A 26,565-nucleotide genomic window follows, 5' to 3' on the forward strand; every position below is an offset into this window, starting at 1 on the left:
TAATATTTGCAATGCTGAATTTTCATGGGTTGAAGTTTTACTGTTTGAGTGCTGGCAGTTAGTGCAGTTTTAATATCTGAGGTTTTAATTGTAGTTCAGTTTATTCATGGCTTTTTGAGGGCTAAGCCCAAACGCAATGCACTTTACAATAGGCCTAATACCATATGGGCTCTAAGTGTCTTTTTTGCAGGGTTTTCTCATTGGTATCATAGCATTGCATGTAAATATTGTGATATGTTTACATCAGAAGACTGTACTTTGAATGTCCTTTTTTATGTAAAATCTGTTAGTTCATGTATAATTTTAACTGTGTGCGGTGAGGAATGGAGGAGTGCAAGGGTGTAAGGTTTGCCGAGTGCCTAATACCCTTGCACTGGCCCTTAGAGAGTGCATCAACACAGACCTTCACCATTCATCCATCTCCCATTTCCCCAGGGTGCAAATAATGGGGAAGGATGGGAAGCAGATGGTAGGGTTCTGAAAAGTATGGCAGGATTGACAGCTTCTTAAAAATATCACTGACGCTTTTATCTGCTACACCTCTGGGAACTCTGATCTCTGCCAGCCCATTTCCCCAGCATTTCAAATCATTGAAAAGGTCAGACTCCAAGGGGACACCACCTCCTTGCCATCTCAATGATTTGACCTATGCCATGCCCTGCCTTGAACCACTCCTGCCCTGGCTGGCCTTCCCAGACTAAAAAGTCTGCCCTGAGCTAGGTCCACAGCTGAGGCTTAGCCTTGAGCCAGACCTGGAGATGAGATGAGATGAGGCCTAGCCCTAGGCTGGGCCAGGAGCCAAGGCCTATCTCTGGGCTGTTTCTGATGCTGAGGCCTAGTCCTACGCTGGACCTGTGCCAAGGCCTAGCCCCAGGCCGGGCCCAGCATAGAGATCTAGCTCTGGCATTAATGCCTGCGCCTGGAAGGGGCTCTAGCCCAGGGTCTACTTGGAGTGGGCCGGAGCCAGGTCCTTGAAAGTGCAGAAGTTGGGGAGCTCCCATCCCAGTCACCTCTTATTCGTTCCCGGCTCCAATTTTGAGGATGATGCCCAGTAGTTCCTGCCCACATCCCTGTGCTTGAAAAATGGGCCATTTGCCTGGGGATGGCACCAAAGTGATGTAATCAGCATTTTCCTATTGTGCGGCCTGCACCATTTTGTTTCCATTTTGTTACATGGCTATACATTTCTATGGCTATATATCAAAATGTTACTGTCTGCTCCGGAGGAAGGCATCAAAGTAACTTCATTCCAATACCATCATCTAGGCAGATGGCATCAATTTTTAAGTTCCATCACATGAGCAGGAACACTGGAAACCCAGATATGACGCTGGGGCATAAAATTTGGAGCCGGGCCTGGTCCTAAAGCCCCAGCACTGGGTCTGGCCCCAGGGCCTAAACCTCAGCGCTGGACCTAGCCCTGGGTCCTAGGCCTTGGTGCTAGGACTGGCCTTGAGATCTAGACCTCAGTGCTGGGATTTAGGCATTGGTGCCAGGATCTAAATCTCAGTACAAGGCCCAGCCCTGGGATCTAGGCCTTGGTGCTAGGACCACACCGGGCTGGGGCCCAAGCCTCTGTGCTAGGCTCCAGCCTCAGAACTGGTCTTAGTGGCAGCCCTGGTGCTGGATCCTAATCAGATCTAAGACCCAGTGCCAGGCCCAGATCAAGTCTAGGCCCCAGCACCAGGCCTGAATAGGGACTAGGCCTCCTCATTTGGCAGTGGCATACCAAAGGGGAAGTAGAGGGAGCCAAGGCACACAGGCTATAGGGGGGGATGCATCAGGAGGAGGGTCTCATGCTGTTACCCCTCCTCTCGTGCATTGCCCCTGGAGTTTCCACTCCCCACAGGCAGAAGAAAAAAAATGTGACAAAGCTGTGCTGACATGCCCATGGGTTCCCACACACATACACAAACACACACGCAGGCACAAGCAAGAATATTGTGGCGACATGGGGGTTCCCATACCTCGTGGACTGAAGAAAAACCAGAATGGCACAGTGGACCTACCCAGGCTGAAGAAAAAACTGAGGTAATGCTGAAGAGTCTTCATGCCCTGCGGTTTAGAGGGGTTGAATGGAGGTAAGGCAGTGGGAGGGGAAGGAGAAAGAGTGAGAACTTTTCACCTCCCTATCCCCCCTCCTCTCCCCTTCCTATCTTCCTCACCCACTTAACTCCTCTTGCTTCCCTTCTCTCCCCTTCATTTTTACTGAGAAGGGAAGAAAGAAGAGCTGAGATGAGGAAGGCATGGGAAGGAAGAGGGGAGAGGGTTGTGAGTGAAGGAAGGGAATGAGTAAGAAGGAGTGAAGGAAAGAAAAGGGAAGGGAGGAGGACTGAGTGAGGGGAAAGGAAAGGGGTAGGAGGGGAGGGAAGGAACACAGGAGGAGGAGTTAGAAAGAGGAAAGGGAAGAGAGAAGGTGAGTGAGAGGGAAGATAAGGGAAGAGGAGAGGGGAAGGGAGAATGTGGAGTGAGGGAAGGAGAAGGTGGAGTAAATGAGGGAAATGGTGATGAGAGGGGAGAAAAGGAAAGGAGAAGGAGTAAATGAGGGAAGGGAATGAGTGAGGGGGAGGAAAGGGGAAGGGAGGAGGAATGAGAAGGGGAAAGGTAGAGGGATAAAAGAGAGGAGGGAAGGGAGGAGGAACATGTGAGGGGAAGGGGATGAGTGAGGAGGAGGGAAGGAACAGGAAGGATAAGGAGTGAGTGATGGGAAGGGAAATGAGGTGGAGTGAGGTAAAGGGGAGATGAGAAAAGGGAGGAGCAAGTAGTGAGTAAAGGGAAGGATAGGAGAAGGGACAAGGAGTGAATGAGAGAGAAGGGAGGGAAAGAACAGGAGAAGGTAGGAGGATTGAGTGAGAGGGAAGGAGCAGCAGCAGCATTGGCCCATGTGGCCAGAAGAAAGGGGCAGGAACAGCACTGCCCCATGCCCTGAGAGAAAAAAGTAGTAGTCTCATCAGCTGCATGGTCTGAAAGTAGAGACTGCTGCAACTTGTGCGTTCTGGAGGTGGAGAAGGATGAGTGTGTGAGAACATGTACAGTATGTACGAGTGAATGAATGTGTGTATGAGAGACAGAGGGAACAGTTTGTACGCCCTCCTCCCCCACCAAAATTCACAAAAGTCTCAGGGTTACTGGAAATCAAGTTCCCAGGTATGGAGAGCAGATAATGTATTTTATCCTTATTAGTTGTAATTATTGGGTGTTATTTGATGGGTTTGCTCTTTTAAAATATTTTATTGATTTTTTGGGGGGACTTTTTAAAAAAATGTAACTTGTTTAATTATTGAATGTTCTATTTGTTGGTTGTGTTGAAATATTCTTTTTCTTAGAATGTTTTTACTATTCTGATTGATGTTTTATATTTCTTAATTTTTTTTTGTTTGGTGTTTCATGAGGCATGGTGATTCGGTTTTTTCATTCTTGCATTGCAAATAGAATTAGGTTGTTTGCAGTTTCCAGTTCAGTGTTTGCTTACATGTTTGTATTTATATTTTATGGTCTCCTTTTTTTTCTGTTTTTCATGAATATTGGTCTGTGACCGAGATGAGGTATTCTGCTAGCATACAGTTTCTGTGTAGTGATCTACAGGGTGGCCCATGGAAAAGTAGCCTGCCTCCATTGCACTGGTATTGGAGGCGGGCTACTTTTCCATGGGCCACCCTGTATAGTAGAATGGCTTGTTCTGTTTTCCTAATAGGAAGTGTATTGGTGTTTTAGGACCTGGTGGAATATTTGCAGTGTTGCCTTTTAATTGCTTTTGAGTGCTGGCAGTTAGTGTTGTTTGGTATTGGAATTTTACTATATTACAATTTTAAATTATTTATTCATGGCTTTCTGAGGGCCAAGCCAACACCCATCATGCATTATAATAGGCTTAATGCCAAATGGATTCAAGTGTCTTGCTTTTTTGCAGGGTTTTCTGGTTAGCACCACAGCAGTGCATGTAAATATAATACATTTGTTATTTTAACTGATTTTTAGATCTTAGATTATGTGCAGGTTGGTAAGGAATCAACAAATTGGAGCTTTAAGCACCAAACATAGAATTTTGAAAATAATTCTACAACACACAGGGAGCTAATGGAGGTCTTTAAGCACAGGGGGTATTTGATCAAATGTAGATATTCCCTTGACCAAACTGGCAGCGGTATTCTGAAGAAGCTGTATTCTCTTCAAATTTATCTCCATGATGCCTAAATACAGAGAATTCCAATAGTAAATCTTAGTTTGAACTAAAGCACAGAACAACATCTTTAAATCTGGTAAAGATAAATAAGGTTTTAATAGACATATCATGCGTAAACTAAAAAATACGGATTTGGACAAGCAAAGAAATCTGTTTAGACGTAGACTGTGATCCAGATAACATCCCTAAAATTTGTATTTCCTCAACAAAAGGTATAGAAAAATCCTTTATATGAAGGACTGGTTTGACATTAGATTTTCATCTTCCAAACCACAAGGTCTCAGATTTTTTTAGATTCATAAGCAACTTATAATCGGCCAGCTAAATTTCTTTTCACGCTGTGTATTTTTTGGGGAGATAGAAACATTGGAAGCTGAAATTGTTTTTGTACTGTTGCCTGGTATGCTAAAGAAACAAACATATGCCAGGTTTTGGTGTAATATTTTATTCTCACTTCAGTTTTAAAAATTGCTTTGCAAAACCCTATATATTGTGCACTCCACTTTACCACATGTGCCCCTCTCTTACAGTCTTACCTCATCCTGGTATCCTCTGTCATGTACAAACACTACCTGTACTTACACTGTATAATTATTGTTAGCACAAAGGATACCATATAGTATATGTACAGCGTTATTGAAAATAAACACAGAGTTGCCTGAATAAGTACATGCTGGGGATGGCCTAGATGGGATCTTCCAGGTAGATAATGAGAGAGAGAGTGCCCTCATGTGACCCTTATGAGGCTGCTTTTCCTGCTGCCCCCATGCTCCCTGTCCTGATTTGTTCTCTTATCAGATATGAAGATTTTGAGCAATGATTATTATGTGTAGGGGAAAAGTATGCTTTGTTATATGAGGTGCAAATATTGAAATAAGGTGACATTAAATTAAGGGAAAAAACTGCATTGATGGGAAAGGGCTCCTGTTATGTTTTCACATATGTTGACCATCTGTGAAAGCAGTTATTATGCTTTGCATCTTGCTAAACCATGGCTGTTCTTTAAATTCTAATAAGCTGTTTCTGATTTGATGTTATTTTATCTGTTCTTAGCTTCTTACTACTGTTGAGTTTGTTTTCTTGATTTTCAGTATATCATTCTGTTATTTCGTATGAGTTTTACTGTTTTACTTTTTATTATGAGTTTTTTGTTCTCCACTTTTGCGGAAAAGCAGATAATAAATTTTATAAAATAAATAAAGGTGTACTGCTACTGGATTTTTTTTTCTCCATAGTTCCTGTGGAAGTGGCATATGTATGTGTTTGAGAGGATATTTAAATGTAGTAGTGAGCCAACTGAAATGTGAGTGGGTTGGGCTCCTTGCCAGTGCTTTGAGCTGACATCAGCACATTTCCTTCACCCTCTTTCTATGTGACTGATGTCAGAAAAATATAAGGCTTATTTATGGATATAGGATATTTTATTAAGGGCAATAATACAAATTTTTTTAAATTTGATTTATATTTCGCCTGTCAGGTACTTAAGTGGATTGTATTCACTCCATGGCCCAGACAGAAGATTGGCCAAGATCCCTAACTGTGTGCTCATTAAGTGTTTTTGCTTCTTTTAGGTCTCTCAATCATAAATTTTTTTCAACACAGGGTAGTATGCTGTATAGAATAATCCAGTCAATTCACCCAAACAGCTGCGTGCCCTATCCTCTTTTCCAGCCTCTAAATTAGGGAATCAACTTTATAAACCATAACCAGGGCTTTTTTTCAGGGGGTACTTACCGGTACTGAGCACCGGCACTTTTCTCCTCCACCTGCTTGATTTGCACTGCAATCCTTCAAAACAAACAAACAAACATGCACCCTGCATGTGAGTATGTCAACTTTTTTCGTAGAAAGAAAGCATTGACCTTAACTATAGGAGACACGCAACACGTGGGTTGTAATTAATGCTTATTGGCCAGAAAAGATTTATCCTGTAATAGAAAAGCCATACCTTCTTTCTTTCCTCCTTTTGCTTTAAATGCTGGTATTAGTTGCCAGATCAACATATTCAGGTCTTCTGTAAGCGCTGTCTTAAATTTGGCTTCAGGCTTATCTGCCAGTGATAGAGGTAGCCCTTTTGTGTTTCTTTCAGTGGATATATAACAGGATGACTCTGTAGTCCCTGAGGCTGTTCGAGAGTCTGGATCTCCTGCGTAAGAATGCAGCATGTTAAATATGGGCTTGAACCTGGTCAGTGAAATGCACACATTTAAAGACCCATGATCTCCTCCTGGCACGCACAACGGTGAGAGTTACTGGCACGTCACAGAATAACGTGTTAATGGACACCATTAGGTTCTTCTGACCTCTGGCAGGCTCATCTGGGAGCAATAGATCAACATTTCTAAAGACTTTTCTCCCATTTGCTGCCCATAATCAGAAAGAGATGTGTGCTTTTTTGTTGTTTTTTTTTATTATCCTTATTTCAAAAACATTTAAACATTCGTATGGCTCTGAGGCCTGCATTTTATATTAAGTATTCAATGATAAACATATGTCAAATGGAGGTTATGCCTGCTGAATGAATGTTGCCATATGTGTGGTATCAGGTTGCACTAAGAAAACTGTTTGGAAAAACTCAAGTATATTTTATATTTAGAATGTACCTGGTTACCCAAGGAGCAGCTGCTTTTCTGAGGTTAGAAGATCTGCATCATAATAAGACAATGATTGCTGTTTGTTTAAGATGACCCATGTGGGGGAAGGAGGAGGAGAGGACCTGGGAGACTGAGGGGGTCATTTTTCAAAATGCGGTAAGGCGTTTTCGCATGCGAAAACGTGTTTACCGCATGCGATCGCACCATATCGTATGGTGCGATGCAAATTCCAAAAATGGGAGGAGTTAGGGGCAGAGAGTGGGCTGGGTTAGCCTCTCTGCGAAGAGCTATCGCACAGCCATAACGCAGATTTTAACTACACCTCTTTGAAATGCGTTAGGCAGTGCGATAGCAGCCGTGACCATGCGGTGAGGTTTTATCACCATTTGCGATGTGTCCCGTAAGGCTTATTTCAGATGATTTGAAGGCTCCAGACCCCTGGGGGGGAGGGAGGGAGAGAGAGAGAGAGAGAGAGAGACTGGCCATAATATCATGGCCCATAGGCAGGTATTTGTATCCCTAGGGTAGGCCCACCTAGTAACTCGAGGTGGGGATTAGGTAAGTGTGTAGGGGGTTAGGGGCCACTTTGACATTCTACGTGACACCTATGAACAGAACAGTGGTCTCTTGTGAAGATTAGCTGGCCTTCGGAGTGAGGAAACTCACATGCCCAAATCTCATCTTGGAGTGAGTTTCCTCACTCCGAAGGCCAGCTAATCTTCACAAGAGACCACTGTTCTGTTCATAGGTGTCACGTAGCATGTCAAAGTGGCTATCGCATGCAGTACTTACCGCATTTTGATAAATCCAGGCCTGAGTTTGCTGTAGTGAAATTAAACAGTATGTAAACTATATAAAATACCTCAGCATGCAAATTTTCAGTTTAGGGAGACTGATGTCATATGCTAAAATATTTAAATATGCCATAGTAACATAGTAAATGTCGGCAGAAAAAGACCCAAGTGGTCCATCCAGTCTGCCCAACAAGTTTTAGTAACATCTGCTCCATGCATGTTACCCCCAAGCCTTCATGAAGAGTAATAACAGCCACTCTGTGCAGGTTCCCCAGTTAACCTAGATTATTCCTTCTCTTCATTTCCATCCTTTAGCCATTAATATCCTCTGTTTATCCCACACTTTTTTTTTAAATTCCATTACTGTTCTTTTCTTCACTACTTTTTCCGGGAGATCATTCCCTGCACCCACAATTCTTTCCATGAAGAAATATGTCCTGGAGGGATCCGCCTAAGATGGCGCCGGCTGAGCGGATGGAGTGAGTTCGGCTCTGTCTTGATTTTCTTTCATACTTGCTTTTTTCCTGTGCGATGCCGCATTCAGCACGCAAAAGACTGAAGAAGGAAAGAGCTGATCCCGCAGCTCCTCCGGGGTCCATATGTTCAGGGTCGATGGACGCACATGTACTGCGGATGGCAGTGTCGGGTGAATCGACCTTGGAGAGAGGGGCTGAAACGGCTTTGACTGCCTTATCTCCGGACTCTTTAACATCTCTTTCCCCGATTGACAGACAATCTTCGGCAAACCCGGCTGCTACCAGAGATTGTGGTCACCTGTTGGCTGGGATGCCAGTTGATTTGGGCTGTTCCCTTGCTGAAGCAGGGTCAGGAGACGCTAAAATCTCAGGAGAGAGAACCGTTGAGGCCTGGTGGAGGGCCTGGCTGGTCAGCCTACTGGAGAATGTGAGACGCTGGAGGGAACTCTCTTAAGGCAATAGATATACTCCTTTGAGAGAAATTGCTGTCCCAATGCTGGTAAGACCTTTTAAATATTACCTTCGAAAATATATGGAATGCAATAACCAATTTAGGAAGTTCTTTTTCTCAACAATTGAATCCTATAATACAAGAGTCAATTCAAAAGAGAATACAGTTGTTTGGTTTTTTTTATCTAGATCAGTCTAAAAAGAAAACCCAAGAAGATTTGGGAAAGATACAGCAGGAGTCTCAACAGATTGCTAATGTTCAAGAACATTGGATTAAAGAAAATTCTTTATTACAATTTAAGACTGAAAACTTGGAAAATATAATTTGCAGTAGAAATCTACATTTTGTAAACTTCCCTAAACTCCCTCAGATGGGAGCTAAAGAAATGTTCAAGAAATATTTGGCTGAACATTATAAAATTCCTGATGAAGCTGTTCCTCCCACTTCTAAGATTTTCTATCTACAGCCATATAAGAGACAAGAACAAGACAAGCAAGGAATGGACATTCTATCTCCTAATTTGGATATTTCTACCTTACTAGAAACATCAGATACAGCTTTAGTACAGCCTGCTACTATGGTTGTTACTTTTGTTTTTGAAGCGGACCGGGAATGGGTTCTTTGTCTTTTTTTTTTCAAATATCGGCTGCAACCTTTCCTTCAAATGAAAATTAGAATCTATCCTGATGTATCTAGTCAAACCCAGAAGAAAAGATGGCAGTTTCTCTTAATGCATCCAAGAGTATTGCAGATTGGTGGAACATTTATTTTAAAATTTCCAGGCAAATGCATTGTAAGATATAAGGATTTAAGATATGTATTCTTTGTTCCTGCTCAACTCTCTACTTTCTTATGTGATAAGCCCATGCTTTCAAATATTGATGTTGAGTCTGCTCCTCCTGATTCGCCATTAGTAGGCTGCTATCTGTCTTTATAGTAGTATCCAAGGTCGCCTAGCCATATAAAAATCTTGTTTCTTTGTAACTTAGTATGTTTTTACATTTTCCTTAGTCATCGAGTGGATCCTGATTGTGGACTTGAGGGAGCTTGTTATAAACATTTAAATGATTGGTTAAATTATGTTACCTTTACTACTATATGTATCAAGCTCTATTTCTTTTTCAAGATATGTCTTGTAAATATTTCTGAAAATTAATAAATAGAGAATTAAAAAAAAAATGTCCTGATGTTGTTCTCGAGTGTACTCCCTTGGAGTGCTACAGCTTTTGATGTTCGTGCATCACTAATTCCTTTCAGGTGTTTAAAAGTCTGTACCATATTTCCCCTGCACCTCCTTTCCTTCCTAGTACACATATTCAGATCCTTCAGTCTCACCTCATATGGCATTTAATGCAGATCCAACACCATTTTGGTCATCTTTCTTTCTGTACTGCCTTCATCCTGTCTTTATTCTTTTCAAGGTACGGTCTCCAGAACTGAACACAATATTCCAGGTGAGGCCTCACCAAAGACCTGTACAAGGGCATTATCACCTCCTTTTTCTTGCTGGTTTATCCCTCTCTCTATGCAGCCCAGCATCGTTCTGGCCTTAGGCACTGCCTTCTTACATTGCTTTGCTGCCTTCAGATCATCAGAAACTACCACCCCAAAGTCTCTTTCTCTGGTTGTGCACATCAGTCTTTTGCTCGCCATCGTATAAAGCTCCTTTGTGCGCACACAAGAGAACGACTAATGATCTCACCAAGTTTTTTTTATTTTAGGGACTTTAAATTAAGTTCCTGGACTATATATTTCATATTTCAAAGACAGCAATCTGCAGGAGTTCCAGCTAGAACTTGCACACCAATTCTATTGTGTTTTTTTTTTTTATTCTGACCCAGCAATATTCTCTTGCTGCTTTGAGCATTCAGCTCAATCAGAACCAGAGCTTCAATGCTGGCACCATTAATCTTCATTCACAACAACTTGGGGGTTTTTTCCCCTATTTTATAATTCCAACCCCCTGCAATGACTGTCCTGGGCCAGGGGCCATGCATCAGGCCCTGAATCCAGCCACTAGGTGTCATCCTTGAGCGAAGACCATCCCTCTTCCCCTGCCCAAGGGCTAAGAATACTGCATTGGCAGCGTCCCCAGTCAGCCCGGGGAGTTGAGAACTGTGCGTGTTATGTTAGCGCTTTTGTTGTTAATCTTACTGCGTGATACCACTTAGAATTTGATGCCCAGTGAAACTTTTGTATTTAGATATCCTTTGCACTAGAAAGAAATTTGTTTGTAATGCCTGGCTGCAGATTAAGCAATCGTTTTGCAAAACGTCATTTCAGTCTAGGACTATGTTAACCCCAGACCTTAATGATATAGATCAGTCAAGCTGCTATATATTTTAAAAGCATAAAAGTCACATGGTACCGATTTTTCACTCCTCTAAATTAAAGGTTCACTCAAGCAGAAGAATTCTTTTGTCTTTTATTTTTCAGTTCACTTTTAAATATACATTTGTTCTTAGATCCTTTTTTTTTTTTAATTTTGCTGAGTAGCATGAGTCCCATCTATGACAAACGTCATTGTTATCTTTGGGTGGGGGTGGGGGGACTAATCTCTTGGCAGCGTGATGAGTTTGTGGTGATTGTTATTTTATTATGTGTATGCATTTTGAAATTTGTGTTATGTTGTCTGCTGTATGCTACCCTGTCAATTTGCAGAGTATAAAAAAAATAAATAAACCGGGGATCTTGCACATGGCAGTGCACTGAGCCTCCAACTCTATTATGTTTCAAGTAAGACAGCATGAGGTTAATATTTAGCAGCATAACTCACAAATTATCCAGCTAAAAGCTAACTTTTCAATATTTCCCTCATTTTTCCAGGTAAAGTTTAGGAAAATAACTCATTATCCAGCTAAAATTTTGCCAGATAGTGTAGGGACAAATTTCTGGGGGCTTTTTAGGATGGAGTTAATTTATTCAGCTAATTCTAGTCATGCAGCAATGAAGTTCTAAACATGGCCTGATAGACTTATCTGGCTATCATTAAAATAGCCGGCTATATTCAATAGTGCAGCTGCACCACTGAATATCCTTCCAAAGTTAGCCCAGTATTTAAAAAGACACAGTTTGTTGGCCTTTTGCATTGGCAATAAAGCATGCTACCATATTTAAAAAAAAAAACAAACAGATTTGTGGGCTCCCTAGAGATATCTCTGCCTTGTATTCCATAAATATTTCGAAGCTTCAAGAGAGGACTGAAAATTCGGTGCTCTCTTGGATGCATTTACCTCTGTCAATCACAGGACACATTTAATTAAGATGACCATCCTTCCTCGTTGGCTCTATGTACCGAGTGTCCTCCCCTTATTTCTCCATGGCTCCACTCTTAAAGAGATTTCATGGACACCTAGGCTGGCTCTGAAGGTCCTGATGAAACCGCTTCATAAAGGAGGCTTTGGGTTGCCTGACCTGCGCTTATACAATCACGCGATTAATCTCAGGCATATAGGGGATTGGCTTATGAACACTAATTTTTACTCTGATACAGACTTGGAAGCAAAATTGGTCTCCCCTATATCTTTGAGGCCTATGCTTCAGGCTAATTATTCTTCTGTTTCTCAGTATGTACATTCTGCATTATTTGTGTTCCCTCGTCATAAATCCTGGAGATGGTTAACATCTAGATCTTCTTTGTTCTCACGTATGTCCCCTTTTTTATCTATTCAGGGAAATGTGGACTTTCCTCAGGACTTAGGTTTATCTCATTTTAAAAAGTGGGAACTGAGGGGGTTGACATTTCTTTCTCAATTGTTTAAGGCTGATGGGTCCATAATGTCTTTCCCTGATGTGTGCAAACAGTTTTACCTGACCTTGAAAGGTCTATTTTTCTACTACCAAGTACGACATTACCTCCATGCTCTCAAGGTTGCTGATTTCCAGAACCCGAACTGGCAATTTCTTTTGTTCTGGTTTAATTTGGAAAATCCTGAATGTCATTTCATTTTTTTTTTTCTATAAAGCTTTGGAAACCAAATATAAGACTTGGACCTTGGATGCTGCCTGGACTAAGTGGTAACACGAATTGCAGGTTCAGTTTCCACTCTCGGCTTTCACTACTAGCTTCTCAGCCATTTGAAATATTACATGCAATGTCCTAATGAGAGAAAACAGTTATAAATTATTCTATCGGCTCTACGTATCTTAACGTCAGGCATGTTTGGCCAGATTCACTGACTCAGGCATGTGTCTAACGTGCAATAAGGAGGTTGCTCATTGGGTCATTCTTTCTGGAACTGGAATTGTGTCCATTCTTTTTGGAAATGGGCTTTTCAGAATGTTAGTACTGTGCTGCACCTCCTGATTCCGCTTTCATCACAAATTGCGTCGTTTGGTATATTTTCCACATCTTTTCCGGGCACTTTGAAACAAAAACTTTGGATTAATAAAGCTTTCATTTTGGCAGCCACAGCTATTCTATGAGTATGGAGACAACCAGATGAGCTGCCTTCTACCCAGTGACGCAACAGCATCTACAGCTTATTGAGTATGGAAGTTATTTTGAGCAAACATTCATCTCTCCTGTCCAAGAAAAGATCTTTGATTGTTTGGATGCCATATATAATGTCATTGCCGCATAGAGCACACAGCCAAATTTTGAATGATTTAGACTTTTAGGTTATGCCTATTACTCTTATTATTATTATTTTTTTTATATATACCGACATTCGATCTGAGATATCACATCTGTTTACATTCAGGTACTGTAGGTATTTCTCTATCCCCAGACATGCTACTATTTGCCTCCTCAGCAGGGGAGGGGGGGAGGAATGGGAGGGGGATTGGGGGCTAAGGGCCTTATTAAGATTGGACAATCAGTTCTGGATAATGTCAGCCATTGGATTAACATGTGATTATATATCAGGGTGAAATGTGTATCATGTGTTACTACCAGTGTTTTCTTTTGAAATGTTAGTAAACAGATTGAAACATTAAAAAAAAAAAAAACCAGATTTAGACAGTGTAAAATGAGAATGATAGCATGCCATTCTACTGTTGGAGTATTTCAGTTTAATTCTTTCAGACTAAGCAGCGGCCACTGCTAACACAAGGGTAAATTCTAAAAGCATTGCTCGAGTTAAAAGGCCCATATAAGTGAATGTGTGGGTCACACGCGAGCAATACATATTTTAGAAGCCGCAAATTATTTGCATATATGTGCGTTCGTGACCTAAAAAAAAAGGGTGGAGTTGGAGCATCAGAGGTGTTCGAGGGTGGGTCCAAGAGTTACGCGCGTAAATTCATAGTTTAAATCCAGCGGCCGCAGCACACGGTGGGCTGTTAGCCAGGCATCTTTACTTCTGCCCTTGATAAGGTGTAAATCTGCATAAATCTCAATTTAGGCCTAAAATGAATGAGTGAGGGGTCTGGGTCAAATGGGGGGGGGGGGGCGGGGGAGTGCAGGTTGAAGAAACAGAGGGGTCTGGATGATCTCAAGATGGACTGGGCAAACTGGTGGACCAATTGGTAAAACTGGGAATGGCCTTCATGCATGTTTTAAAATCTACTCACCTGCAAACGTTAAAGCTGACAAAGTCCTAAGGAAGATTTGTGAAATACATTTGCTCGCATAATTGCTTAAAATTAGGAGCCACACATACACGTGGTAGGCGTATTTTCAATCATACACGCGTAATTGCGCTCAAGATTTAAAATTCCAGTGTCATGTACGCTCACGCGCCCATTTGTGTGTGTATGGGCACGCGCACGCTTGTTTTAAAGCTATCGTTATAATATATTTAACTGTGCATGTAGAGGAGAGTGGAATGTGAGGCACATGGGCTATACAAGTTTGTGTTTCAGAAGCTTTGTGGTGGCTCTAAAAGGAATTTTGGTCTTGCCTTGCTCAGCCCTGTTAGGAGTCTTTTCCACACAAGGGATGACTACCTGTCTGTACAAGTTTGCGTGCAAACCCTTCCCTTCCTTTCCAGTTCTTTTTTTTTTTTCCTTGTCTTTCCAGCAGAGCCCATCCTGTCTTCTCTAGGTAAAGAATTATCATATGTTCAGCAGCCTCCAGTATTGCTCTCTTTTTTTTTTTTTTTATTTAATCCTTTATTCTGTTTCACACAGAATAATCCAAAACACTAGGCAGCAGCAGGAACACTAGTATTTCCACCAGTCCTACCTCATGTGCTCATTAGGAGCTCACTGTGGTTTAAGTACAATGAAAGCGTAGCCCAACACATCTGGATCCAGTATGTCAGACTCCTAGGCACAAGAGACCTCATCTACTACAGCATATTATAACATACTGCTTGCACTGAACTTGTTTTGAAACGCCTATAAACCTCACAGTTTTGCACATTTAATTTCAGCAGGTTTTTATTTATTTATTTATTTATTTATTTTTCACTTTTATATACCGACATTCTTGCATCAAATACAAATCATACCGGTTTACATTAAAACAGAAAATGCAGGAAATATATTTCCATAGTCTAATACAATGAACATTTATAACAAAAAATTGTTAACAAGCAATAAAGGTAAAAACTTGGAAAAGGGTTAATTAACAGAGGAAAAATAAAGAATTTTAAAAGAAGCACAAAGGGTTGCACGAAGGGGAGCACCCCTTTGTCGCGCGACGCCTGGTGGACCGGCGCCATTTACCGGCTCAAACGCTGAGCGTGATGACGTCAGGGGGGGGGGGGGGGGGGGCGGCGGATCTCCTTCTCACTGAGCTCTCAATAATTCTTAGTTTCCAGGCAATTTTTTCCATTTTTTTTATTAAACTTTTGTTGGAGAAAGCATGCTCTGCCAACAGGGTGCCGTGGAATGGCTAATAAGTGGATCATGGTATTTCCATGGAATTGCCCGAGTGCAGAGCATACTTCCTGTGTCGGGATATTGCCTGCAATCTCAGTGGATCAGCAGTGTGCTGTTTTAGGACCAGAGAAGTTCTGTCTGGCCTTAAGGATCATGAGTGGACCTTCACCGTGAGATGGAGTATTCCTTTCCTACTGAGTCCAAGGGGGGCTACACTGCAGTTTATCCAGAAGGTCACTACTTTCAGTCTTCCGAGCTGGAGCTGAATTAACATGCTGCCAGTTGTCAGAAGTGCTAACAAAAAAATGTAGATAGTTTAATTGGCAGTTAGAACAAATACATTCACCTTGCTTTTCCTGGCTCAGTAGTTTTGCCTTGATCCTGGTGCCACGAACTTTCATTCACAACTATTGGGGGATTTTTCCCCCTATTTTAATAGACTCATCCTCTTACTGTTCTTATTCTGGACATTGCGGCAACAATCCCGAGGACAGGAGCCCTATACCAGGAACACCTTTCTGGAATGCTGGATTTATTTGTTTTTGTTTGTTTATTTCAACTATTTCTTACCCACCTATCCACCATTCTACATGGGTTACAAAATAATCATAAAATTACATAAAAGACAAACAAAGACAATAATAGCTGCATAGCAATAAATCCATCCCATCTGGCGCAGAAGTAAGATAGCCAGAAAAATTTGCCAAAATGATAATGGGTATACCAATAAAGAATCTGGTGTACAGAGAGAGCTGGGCTCTTAAACCTGGCTTTAATGATAACCTCGATTCGCTAACCCTCTTCCTCCCCATCAAGGGGGCTGTGAATGCTTTCTCCACAACCCCAGTAAATCTGGGATGCAGAAGACCCGAACCGGGCATGGACGTGTACAGCACGTGCCACTGAGCCACCAGGCCAGCCCCTACTCCCTCTTCATTCCTAACGGGAAACCGTTGCACTGCCTATACTCATTTCAGAAGAGGAAAGACCACCTGATATGACCCTTTCCATTCCAAACATCACATATTTTCATTGCCTCTCTTAGAAGCCTTATTCTCCATGCCACCCTTCCTGTGGTTGTTTGTTCTGAATCTTCATATGGAAGAATACAGAACAAACTATCACAGGAGCAAAGGGGAAAGAGTCAGGCCCTGATCAGCCCAGCTTATCATTCCTGCACGTGCATGAATTTATCTGCAGCTAACATCACAACTCTCTGCCATTGCAATTCAGAATATACTCTTGGGTCTCATTTTTTGATTGATATTCAGAAATATGTAAAAAAAAAAAAAAAAATTTAGAAAAAGAACAGTAGACGGTGGGACATTGTTGAAAACTAGCAAGCCTAATTAGAAAACCCCCTCAGCTCTTTCCCCCATTCGGATTGCATTTGGTATAACTCTTAATCCACAAATTCTGCCATTGACTACCAACTTACAGGTGAATTTTCAAAGGAGTAATGCATGTAAATTTAACATACTATTTTAGCAATTTTCAAAATCCTATTTACTTAATGTGAGTAAATCTTATGGACAATTAAATGGCATATATTGTAGCAATTTTCAAACGACCTGGGTTTTAGGCGTGCTTTTGAAAATCAGGCCCTATGTCTCCTAGGATATGAACAGTTAACAGTTCTAACATATCTGTCTTGGAGAAAGAACTTAGTTTTTTTTTCTGTTTAGGTTGAATCTGCATTATGTAGAGCTAACAAAAACATACTTGACGGAGGCTAAGTATGCAAGAGGTAGAAGACACATATACAGGAAATGGCTTTATATAATACGTTCTTATGTTTACAGAATGACCTGTTTTACCAGACCAGCACTTTAGGAGTTCAGCTTAAGCTCTGCACCCCAAAAAAGACTGAACTGGTCAAGAGAATTGACTGATTTTAGCCTTGCCCGGGACAAAGAAAACAAGATGACTCAATCCCTAAAGGTTTCTGTTTGGTTATAGCTCTTCTTCCTGCTTGCTAGCATTAGAAATATGATTTTTGATTGCTAAAGACAAGATAATATCAAGAATCCTATTGTCAAAAGTTGGTGTTGTCCATTCTCTTTTTTCTTGCACGTCATATGCCCATCAAGTCATGTACTGAATGTTATTAGAAACAAATACGTGCAAAATAGCTGGTGGCTCCTTCAGGAAGGATCAACAGAGTGGCTGGTTACCCAGGTCCAAGATCGAGGAGAGGCTGCATTCAAGCTAACAGAGAACCTGTAACTGCCCTACAGCAAAGGAGGAGCCCTGCAGGATGTCAGAGGGAAACCACATAGAGGAAACAAGCCATGTGTTGTAGCTCCGGTTCAGGTGGCGGGTAAGGAACACCACCTCTGGAGTGGTGTGGGATGACAGGGTAAGACTGGAGCAAGGCTTGGGACAGTTTAGTACAGAATGCAGCCGACGCTGGATTCAGGGATTGGACTTGGAACAGCACGAAAGTAAGTCTAACTCTGGAAGAGCGTGCAGGCAAGGCTGGATCTGTGGAACAGCATGCGAGTAAGACAGGACAAGACAAATTCAAAACAGAACATGGAATATAAAGCCCGAAGGCAGCAGTACAGGAAAGTCCCAAGGGGCACAACAGAGAGAGGCCTAGAAGGCCTCAGAGCAAGGAAGGTCTAGATAGGCCAGAGCGCAGGAAGGCTGGATGGCCACAAGACAAGGCTAAGAGCGGAAGGCCGAGAGGCCAGGAGACAAGACAAGCATGGGATCAGAAAACCCGGAGCCCACAACACAAGGCTGAGGTTCAGAAGGCCCAGAGGCCATGAGGCAAGATGAGGATTGGTCTGGGTAGGTCATAAGGCAAAGGTGGCTAGAGCAGGGAGCCAAAGGAGACTTGATGCAGAAGCATTGAGGTAATGGACAGACAGGATTAAGTAGGGCTGGAGTTTGGGCTGGTGCTTGCAGGAAGAAGGAGCTTGGCCAGCCTGTAGAATATACTCACCTGGGTCCCCTGGTGGAGGGGAGGCTGCACAGCAGCTTGGAGGTATAACAGTACCCCTCTTTAAGGCTGCCACCCCCTGGGGCCCATTTTCTATGGGGTCACAACTGGTTGAGCTAGGCGAGAAACCTCTTGCTAGGAAGACTGGCTGTGGACGGGCACCCTCTCCTGGGTGGACTGGCTGTGAACAGATTCCCTCTTTTGGGTGTATTAACTGTGGATGGATGCCCCATTTTTGATGATTTGGCTGTAGACAGGTGCCTCCTGCTGGGTGGACTAGCTATAGCAGATGCCTTCTGCTGGGTGTTCAAACTGTGGAAGAGCACCCTCTTCTGGGCACTCAGGTGGTAGAAGAGTGCCCTCTGCTTGGCAATCAGGCTATAAGAGAGCACCCTCCGCTGGGTGATCAGGCTATAGAAGAATGCTCTTTGCTGGGTTGTCTAACTGTGGAAGTGCGCCCTCTGCTGGGCAATCAGGAGGTGGTAGAGCACCCTCTGTTGGATGGATGAGGTCAGGATTTTTTATGGATGCCTTTAGCTGGACTAGCAGTATCAAGATGGGAGCCCTCTGCTGGTCTGGTTGCATCTGGATGAGAGCCCTCTGCTGGGCTGGCTGCAGCTGGGCGAGAGCCCTTTGCAGGGCTGACTGGAACATAGGTAGAGCCCTCTTCTGGGCTAGTTGCATCTGGGTGAGAGCCCTCTGCTGGACTGGCTGGAACAAACTGGAGCCCTTTTCTGGGCTGAGAGAGTGGACAGTGCTTTTTTCTGAACAATGGGTGTCTGTGGCAGAGCTCTTCTGGGTCTGGACATCTGGATTTTGTGCATGGTGTTTAAGGTTGGTAAAAGCACACACTGCTCTCAGGTGCTTCACTGACAGGTTCATTAGCACCTGCTGGACTGCAACTGACTAGGACTGAACTTTGCCTGGATTAATTAGTCCTTTCTGCTTCTGATAGTCTGATGTCTGTGAATGGAGCAGGGAAGCCACAGGATCACTGCAATCAAGGTTTATGTCAGTCCTTACTGGTAAAATGTTTACATTACTTTAGTAAAACTTTTTCACTTTGTGCGAGGAGAAAAAAATCAGGGGTTTTAATTCAACTTCAGGCTTTGCTGTTTTCCTTTTAAAGTTAGTTGGTTCTTTTTCTCCAGGAGCTGAATTTGTCTTACTAAGAAGAGAATTCAGGCTAGTCAAGCAAGCTGGAGTTTTCTGAGAGGCTGGGCTGAGTTTTGCAGCAATCTGCATATAGTTAGCTTTAGTTGTTTTTTCTCCTGGCTAAGGCTCTGTACCTAAATGTGCTCTGGTCTTCCTGGAAGCTGAATTGGTGGCACTACAGGTAGGACATATTCTGTCCGGAGGCAGATAACTAGGGATGCATGGACATTTCCTCCAGATTGGATTAGGGGAATCACAGTTCAATCAGTGTGGGAACAGCAGAGTGTTTTTCTCTTTGCATTCGCTGTATGCCTAAGATTTGAGGTTGGGGAACTAACAGGCTGTGCAGTCAAGGTAGTATGGTGGGTTTAGAGTCTGGCAGGTAGTGCAGGCAAAATACCATCAGCAGTGGGTATATTATTGTCTGAATTAAGAGCAGACTCACCGGTTGGTTCGGGGTCCTGCCCCACTCATTGAGGTGATGTTTGGCTTCTGCATTCTGTTGTGGCTCTGGTTCAGATGGAGCATAGGGAACACCATCTCCAGAGTGGCGTGGGACGACAGGGCAAGACTGGAGCAAGGCTTGGACAGGCTGGTACAGAGTGCAAACAATGCTGGAACCAGGGCTTGGACTGGAACACCATGAACGTTACGTAAGACTGGAACTCAGGAATAGAGTGCAGGTAAGGCTGGGACAGGAACGGACTAAGACAGGGCAAGACAAGGACAACACAGACCATGTAATATAAAGTTCGAAGGCAGCAGTTCAGGAAGGCCCTGAAGGGCATGACAGAGGCCTAAAGAGGCCACAGACCTAAGCCAGGCCTGGATAGGCCAGAGGTTAGGAATAGGTCTTGAAGGCCTAGATAGGCCAGATGGCCGCAAAGCAAGGCTAAACGTGGAAGGCTGAGAGGCCAGGAGACAAGGCAAGGCAAATCTGGGATCAAAAGACCCAGAGGACTTGAGGCAAGGCAAGACTAGGCTGAGGTCAGAAGGCAAAGAAAGGGCTAGGTAGATCACAAGGCAAAGGTGGCTTGAGTAGGGAGTCAGAGGAGACTTGATGTAGAAGCATTGAGGCAAGGGACAGACAGGGTTAAGTAGAGCTGGAGTGGTTATGATGCAGACAGGAAGGAGGAGCTTGGCCAGCCTGTAGAGTATGCTCACTAGGGTCCCCTGGTGGAGGAGAGGTGGCACAGCAAGCAGAAGTGTAACACCATGTGTGTGAGGAGCCCAAGAGGTGAATAGGTTGACTGCAGTTGCAAGCAAGGCCAGTTGTAGGGAGAAAAAGAGCAAGAGTGGCTCCCTGTTTCTAGAGCCACTGCATTTTCTCCCTTGAAGTGTAAGAGTGCAGCAAAGAAGAAGAACATCAGTGGCAGGCAAGGATGGGACTGTGCAGCGCATCAAAAATTCAGGCTGGCTTCCAGCCAGCAAGTTGACGACCTTGAGCAGATAATTCTTAAGCTGAGATGAGACGTAGCACGATATGGTACACATTGGTTCCGCAAGATGATAGAAGCCGCAAAAGAATGAGCAACCACCTGTGAAAAGGAGGAGGGCACAGAATGGCACAGCAAACTAAGAGGAACTAACCCAGCATGCTGTACCGGTCCAGAGAGATACCAGTGAGCGGCCACCTACGAAGCCTGAAGACGAAGGGGGTAATTCTGTGAGTGAGATGTGTGGGTATAGGAATTTAGGAAGGGTCGAGGTTTGAGGGGCCAGAAGGTAGAGAGAACCGCCAAAGGGCAATTAAGAAAGGTAAGGAAAATATGCGGAAGGGAATGAAAATGCTATTTAAACTCTTGGACAGTGAAAAGTGAAAGTGGATTAGAGGAGCAGTTAATGTCTGGGATTCCTTGGGGTCAGATTCCTCCAATATTAGTGATTCATCATCTGATTCTTAATCAGAGGCTACTGCCTAGTACCGATAGATGATATCGGGATTGAGTTTGCGGATGGGGTGAACAGTAGCATGGGTTTGTGTCTGATAAGACCCCTTGGGGATCCATGTCCTGAATAAGATAAAGTGAAAGATATGGAAGGGTAAATATGTGAATGTGTTTAAACTGTTGTTGAGGGATCCCGAGTATCAGGCAAAGAGAAACTGATAGACAAAAAAGCGGGTGGGGGGAGGGGGGGTCTAGAAAAAGAAGTGTCCAGATCTATAAATAACTGGATCTTGGGTTTTAACATCTTGGCCAATAGTATTGGGGAGTGGAGACCTGATTTGCATACTGGTCTATAGAGGTACTCTGACATGATAATTAGAGCCCACAAAAACTACGGCAGCTGGGCCTGTTTAAACTACATCAAAAAGTTTTGAAAGAAGCTAGCTTGTAGTAGCAAATCAGCAACTTGGGGAGATAGGGATTTAGACCTACGACTCAGTGAGATGACGCCACAGCAGCCACAGTCCTTTCAGTCAGGGTCAAGTCTGGCTGGGACATACAGGGCTGGTGGAAGCACTAGGTGGACTAGGCGACCGTCTAGGGTGCCGGACGTTTGGGGGCAGTAGCCTAGTGCTCCCACAGGCTGTGATTGGCATTGGTCCCACAGGAATGGACTGTAGGAATAACAGCTGTAGCTGGGACTGGAAGGAGGTGGGAGTATCGGCGGCCAGGCTTGTGTGTTGGAAGTATCATTAGTCAGATATCACATCAACGCGGTGATCTGCAAAGGCAGAGCAGCGATCTGAGGGTGGTGTGGGAGCGGCACTGGGTCTCTGATAGGACAAGGGTACAAGCATGCATGAGAGGGAGAGGGTCCTATTCCTTCTATTCCATTCTCCAGCCTTGAGGCTCTCAAAAGGCCTCAAGTGCTGGGAAGCCACCAATCCCTCGGTCTTCCTAGGGCACCTGTAGACCTTTGCACCAGCCCTGGGGACAAATCAGCCCGTGCCTGAGGGTTATGGGACAGAGCAGCGTGAACTCTCTCCTATGCTGGGCCCTCGAGCAGCAACTGCCGAAACACCCTGTTAGCAATTCAACAATGGCCAAATTGCATGGATGCATGCCTGCAGGCTTAAGCACGCGTGTGCTGTGGGGGTGGGCACCCAGGCATGCAATGCCAAAAGAGCTCAAGGACTGCCAGTGCACCTGCAGCAGGCCACTTAAAAATACAGATACCTCGGTATCTTCACCTGCAGTGGGTCCATAAAGTTGCGTGGTTGTAACAGGGTGTTTATGTTTGGATTTAGAATGGCATGCCAGGGTGGGGGAGGCATGTTTCATGTAAGGAATGCCAAGTCCATGGAAGGAGAGAGAGAGGTTTTTACTGGGAATCTCCAAGTTTGCTTCAATCCTAGGTGGTGGCCCTGAGACATGATTTGATTGCAATGGATTGCCTGGAGCGATCATCTGACGGTTATTGGTATGGACATCCTAGTGTACATCTTGCAGGATGCAGTACAGGCAGCTCTAAATACCAGGAATTTCAGCTGCAGTACATGGGAGGGATAGGACAAGCAAGGGTGCAGTCCTATCCCTTGGTGGGAGATGTTGCAGATCACAGGTTCGGCATGATGGTAGCATCAATGGACAAATGTACATGAATCTAACAATACTCTAAGGCCTCTCTGAATTAGGCCAGAGAGGTACAAGTAATTTCAGCCGACTCAAGAGCATGGCTGGGTTGGTCTGGCAGGTTGTGAGAACAGTAAACGCAAGTGCTGAAGCAGTTGGGTCGGTCTGGCAGGCTGTGCACATAAAGCGTAGAAAATAATGGTGGACAGGTATAGCCGGGTCAGTCTGGCAGGCTATGCACTCCCCACCTCAGCCAGGTTGGTCTGGCAAGTCGATGGCAGCTGAGCAGGTGTACCTGCTGCAAGTGGATGATTTAGGTTGATTGATTAATTGACAGAATATATATTGTAAGCTGAACCTTAGACAGGATGCTTTATAATGTGATTGTACTCTTGGTTGATAAATAAAGCTGTGGCCTGAATTTTTTCCACAAAGAGGCTGCCTGCTGACTCTTACTGCATGCTGTGTCTATTTTATGTTCAGCGGGGGGATGGGGGGACGACAGGGGAGATGGTAGGCAAACAGAGACATGCTGGGCCAAGACCTACAGTGCCCACGTTATGTGCAGTAGCTCTCCGACTGCACCAGAATGTTTCCAAAATCCCCCTTTTTTTTCTCCTACATATAGTATCAGCATTCCCGGTTTGAATGTTGTGTACTCTCTGAAGAGGCTGAGACAGTTGATCAAATAAAGCATGCAGCTCAACCAGCTGTGTGATTAATATCTTGGAAAACATGGCCCTTAAAAGCAAGCAGTACTCACAGAAAAACTGCTTGTTGCAAGTGTTTATCAATTTCAAAACTGTTCTTCAAACGCCATAAAAAGATTTCACTTTGAGAGGCCTGGATGGTGCTCCTGCATGTTTCCTCAGCCGGTGCCATTCTCCCTAATGATCCAGAGGGCTTAAAATACAGGTACGGCAAGAATCAGAAAATCCTGATACTTGTCTGTGTTTGTAGAAAATATTCTTTTTGATGTATGCATGAAATAAAGCTAACTGGCACATTATTTATCCTAGGCACCCTAACAGCCTCTCTAATAAACTTAATGACAAAGCAATTTGATTAGCAATCTTGGCATCCTTTAAAAACAGGCCAATGCAATGCTGTGCGCTGGCTGCAGCGTACGACTCAATCCGCGAGTGGATGCGCGTTTTGGAAGTGCATCCATAACTCTCAATGCAAATCAGGGGTTAGTGTGTCCAGTTCCACTTATCACATGTAAATGCATGTTGATGAGGCTATTTTCTATTCCCCCAATGAAAACAAAAAAATAAAGATGTGCGCCTGATGCCCACATTTTTACTTGCCAAAATTAACGCCTGACCTGAGCAGGCGTTAATTTTGGAGGAACCCAAAAAGTGTACAGAAAAGCAGAAAATACTTCTTTTCTATATGTTCTCCGATTTAATATTGTGGCAATATTAAGTCAGAGGAACTAAAAAATTAGAATGTCCTGAAAAAAAAAAATATGCTAGTGGTCAGGTTAGGAAAACGGACGCTCTAAACTGGGCGTCCGTTTTCCTAACCGACTGAGAGCCACCTCTCCTGGGTGCGCAGTTTCCCCTACCGCTTCCTTTTTCCCGTGGCATCTGATTTAAATATTAAATCGGGAGCCCAGGAGAGGTGGATCGGTGCGCGTTAAATGGGCGCTTATGATATTGCATCGGCCTTAAACAGTTTGAAAATATTTGGAATCAAACCTTGACCTCACATTTGAACACAGAAGAGCAAGGATCAGCTATTACAATAAGGATTTTCAAACTCAAAACAAACAATTCTCTTAAGGGCTGGACATGATTTTGGTGTTGCTTCAGAAAAAGCCTTTATTCCTGCTTCTTTTTGTTGAATGCAGTTCAGGGATTTAAAAAGGCGCACAGCAATGTCTTTGCCAAAATTGTTCCATTTGTCATGGCATCATGTGCCTTGTCTGTGGTAGGTTGAGCCTAATCAGGTCCTGGATAATTGCCTGGTATGCCCAGGAAAGATGCTAGAAGTGAAGGATAACACAGGGCTGCTGCAGAGGCTGCTGTCAGAGCTGCTGAGACCAGAAGCAGCCAAAATGTTCCATGAGAGGGCACCAAGGGGCTGGGAGGCTGGGAAATGAGAGGGCTGCAGCAAAGACAAACAAGGGAAGGATTCATGTGTACATGCAGAAAGTGGAGAATGCTTGGTGGAAGTTTCTAGACTGTTCTTGAAGAGTCTGTGTTTTTACAGATAATGAGAAGGAGGATTTGAATGGCATTCATTATACTGTCCAATACATCTGTTTTATCTCAGCACCGTGCACGGTTAGATAACTAAGTGCTCTTTATGAAACTGGCATACTTGCTGCTCACTGATTTAAAGGGGCAGCATCCTTCCATAGTATATTTCAGGAGTGCACTTCACGGCTGCTGGGGCACAGTGCAGTTTCAGTGGGAGAGCCTGATTCCTTGTTTTTCATTTGCTGCCTTGTAATCAGATATTAAAATACACCTTTGTTTTACAAACTGAATGATGGCGAAGGAGAAAATTTGCTGTGTTTCAGTCAGCTTACTGTAGTTTGCATTAAGCCTGCTCATGTGCTTTGTGCAGTGACTGTTTTAGAGATGGTCTTTGTCTCCGGTGAAAGATCCGTCTAAAGGACTCGAAGGTATGAACTGATAGGAGAAGGAGGAGGCATAATGAGCACAGCACCGGCACCCCTGCATCTTAGTTGATATCTGACTTGGCAGTCTCAGAGGTGACTAGTGAAATGAGTTTGACCGTCTAAAATTAGCAAAGGCTCAATATGGCATGACCACTACACAAGCTGCCACAGTGTAGCAGTGTTGACAGTCACTGCTTTGTGGAGGCACATGTCAGAGGTTGTTGTAGGTCAGGAATAAGTTGCACTAGCAGAGCCCTACAGCACAAATCTGCATGGTAGATTAAAAAGTGTGTTTGGCATAAATATGCAGGTTCTCCATTTCATGATCCCCCCCCCCCCCTCCCAAAAAAAAACAAACAGTATTGAGTTCTTACTGAATAAAACATTGTTTGATATGAGATTGCCTTAACTGAATTTACCTACTTAGACACACAGTACACAGGGAGCCATTACTTTTCACCTCTGTACAAGTGTGGTTTGTCTGCAGATAATATTTATTTTGCAAATGTTGTAGTACAGTTGCTGTCTTTTGTCATTTGCACTAGAATTCATTGGTAACTTTTTTTAGCCATCATTAAACACAGAAACATTGCATACGACAGCAGATATCACCACAAGGCCGATCAGGGTTACCCATTTTCTTCTCTAGCTGCAGTACCCTGTCCCCAGCTTTACGTTTCACTTATTTCTTTCATTTGCATTTCGCTTTTTCAGGCACTTCTTCTTCACTTATCCCATGCGTTCTTAAATTCCAATATTGTTTTTGCCTTCACCATGACCCTAGGAGGAGGGGGGGGGGGCTGTTCCATATCTCGCCACGCCTTGTGCTTGCTTGGATATCCGTACCCCAAATGCATGACGCTGTACTTTTTTTTGTATTAAATCATAACTGTCAAACTTTTGACTTATTCTCCAAGGTTTCTTACACCAGGCCTCGTTTTTTTCCCACTCCATCTGGAGTCTCCACCTTTTGGCAGGTCTTCGTGTCATCTGCAAAAAGAAATAACTCTCCTGGTGGACATTCTGAATATCACTTGTGCAAGC

At 43.6% G+C, this 26,565-nt stretch overlaps 1 protein-coding gene and 1 long non-coding RNA gene across 4 annotated transcripts in view; one reads left to right on the plus strand and one right to left on the minus strand.

The window, feature by feature from the left end:
- Nucleotides 1–26,565, plus strand: part of PHACTR1 (phosphatase and actin regulator 1) — a 647,384-nt gene that overhangs the window by 247,927 nt on the left and 372,892 nt on the right. The window lies entirely within an intron of this gene.
- LOC115085083 overlaps nt 1–26,565 on the minus strand; it is a 43,816-nt gene that overhangs the window by 2,685 nt on the left and 14,566 nt on the right. Inside the window, exons 2-3 of the long non-coding RNA XR_003854709.1 lie at nt 6,132–6,329; nt 5,918–5,971 (exon numbers count right to left, since the gene is read on the minus strand). This is a non-coding gene — a long non-coding RNA (uncharacterized LOC115085083). The remainder of the gene's footprint in view (nt 1–5,917; nt 5,972–6,131; nt 6,330–26,565) is intronic.

Source organism: Rhinatrema bivittatum, chromosome 2 (genome assembly GCF_901001135.1).
Source record: "Rhinatrema bivittatum chromosome 2, aRhiBiv1.1, whole genome shotgun sequence".
In the NCBI taxonomy this organism is placed as follows: domain Eukaryota; kingdom Metazoa; phylum Chordata; class Amphibia; order Gymnophiona; family Rhinatrematidae; genus Rhinatrema; species Rhinatrema bivittatum.